We start from the raw sequence: 2,363 nt of genomic DNA, 5'->3' as shown, positions 1-2,363 counted from the left end.
CTCCAAAGGGCCCACGCTAATTTATAAATAATAAGAATGCTTTTACTGTTTTCCACAATCTATATTCTTTCACTCAATAATATTAATACTACATCTGCTATAATCCATGGCTGGCAAGGATGATGTGGATTTAGGTCATAATATATGTAATACATGCTTTGACTTGAAAAATGCTGTTATGGATGTGTGGTGCTGAGATGTAAGCACTATAGTCCTTACATTTTGTTCTGGAGTTTTCTTTAAGGATTTCTGAACTCACTGGGTGAAGGGCTGAAACACACGAGACACTGGGGTTGAAGCAGTCTAGCTTAGCAGACGCTTAAGTTATTCCAATTCCAGTCTTGGTGGAGGCTGATGTAAGATGTTGAAGCAAGGATAAGACTCAACCCGAGCACCAGAGTGTGACCTCCAGTTGGGTCAAAGAATAAGAATTTGGGAAAGTAAAACTGTTTTTTTTTTTTTTTTTTTTCAGGAACTGTCAAAATTTTAGTGTTTAGTAATTAATAACACAATTGACCAAGGTCCAAGATGTGAAGATACCATATTTAAGAAACTGGGGGGTAAATCAGTCTATAGACTAACTATATTTTATGTGATAAGAATGCACACATTTTATAATACGAAACCTGTCTACATGTAGTAGTTGGCTGCAAAAACTCATTTGATCTTCTCTTGGCTTAGAAAAAATGGTGTTCCAGATTTCAGTATAAATGATTAGCAATTTTCAACTCTTGTGTAGCAGGTATCTTGTTTTCACCTTCCAGTTCTTCCACCCCAGCTGTGTCATAAGATCTGTGATATTCTTCTCCAGATCAGCAATGCAACTACTCATATCATCAATTCTCCCAATGTTCCAGTCAGGCATGGTCTGAAATTTATCTTGCATCTGCTACAGGACTGTCTGCACCACTGAAGTGAGCCCCTGCGCAGTCTTGGGGTCATTCTCGGCTGTATCCCTGGTGCCCAGCTTGGTGGTGATTGACAAACATTTTTTAACCTATTCTGGGACCTTAAGTTCTTTGTGTAAAATGGAAGGAGATATGTAGTGAGGGGGCTGTTAATTTATTTCAGGAACAAGTATGGACTTGCTAGGGGGAAGAAGAACTGTCTTCTTAAATTTGTAGGATGTTGGCCAAGTTCAGGAATTTCACAGTGCTCTCTAGGTTGGCATTTTTGGGTTATATTTTTATGTAATCCATGTTGCATGACCGTTCTAGTGAGTTTGATTAGACAATGTAGCACGGCTTCATTTGATTTTTCTAAGTAGCCAGCTTGAGTTTTCTCTGTTAGGTTTTTTCTAGGTTGTTTCCCAGTAGACTCTCTGTGTACATGGACGAGATTTTTTGGTTAGGCAGACTTTACTTTCTGCAGTAGCAGCTTTTAATCTGGGGACATGGAATGTCCAGATATGACAATGGGAAGGACTTTACTCTGTGGCCTCTTCCCATCATAGAGGCCCTATTCCCTCTAAATAATCTAGTTTTTTTTTTTTTTTTTTTTTTTTTATTAGACACAAGATCTCATTCTGTCACCCAAGCTGGAGTGCAGTCACGTAATCATAGCTCACTGCAGCCTCAAACTCCTAGGCTCAAGCGATTTTTCTTCTCGGCCTCCTGAGTAGCTAGGATGACAGGCTCAGGCCACCAAACCCTAAATGTTTTTTTTAAAAAGGCTAGTTTTAAACTTCTGACCTCAAGCAATCCTCCTGCTTTGGTTTTCCAAAGTTCTGGGATTATAGGCATAAACAACTGCACTCCGCCCCTCTGGGTAATTTGTACAATTATTATTAATTATTATTATTACTTTTTGAGAGAGGGTCTCTCACAGTGTCACCCAGGCTGTAGTTCAGTGGCAGGATCATGGCTCTCTGTAATCCCAACTTCCTGGGCTCAAGTGATCCTCTCACCTGAGCCTGCCAAGTAGCTGGTACTACAGGTGTGCACCATCATGCCCTGTTAAATTTTCTTTTAAAGTAGAGGCAGGATTTCACTTTGTTGCCTAGGCTGGTCTCAAACTGCTGGACTCAAGTGATCCTCTCATCTTGGTCTTCCAGAGTGGTGAGATTACGAGCGTGAGCCATCTCACCCAGCCAAGTTATTTAACGAAACTTTTCTAGGGGCTTTTTCTTTATTTAACCCCTGTAAGCCAAGTGCAGTGCCCATATAAATGAAGATGGGGATATGAGAAGATGGAAGGGGCAGGTTGTGGGACACTGACTGGCGTAGCTTTTCCACGGTCAGAATTGTACTTATATCCCTATCTTTTGGCCTGCCTTCCTTCCTTCCTTCCTTCCTTCCTTCCTTCCTTCCTTCCTTCCTTCCTTCCTTCCTTCCTTCCTTCCTTCTTTCCTTTCTTCTTTTCTT

At 40.8% G+C, this 2,363-nt stretch overlaps 1 pseudogene; it reads right to left on the bottom strand.

Moving 5' to 3' along the window:
• Positions 1-701: 701 nt before the first annotated feature.
• LOC116534375 overlaps positions 702-2,363 on the bottom strand; it is a 14,993-nt pseudogene continuing 13,331 nt past the window's right edge.

This window comes from Sapajus apella, unplaced genomic scaffold (genome assembly GCF_009761245.1).
Source record: "Sapajus apella isolate SASKATOON/1434 unplaced genomic scaffold, GSC_monkey_1.0 scaffold87, whole genome shotgun sequence".
Taxonomy (NCBI): Eukaryota; Metazoa; Chordata; class Mammalia; order Primates; family Cebidae; genus Sapajus; species Sapajus apella.
The sequence above is the reverse complement of the archived record's forward strand: the minus strand, read 5'-3'. Positions and strand labels throughout refer to the sequence as shown.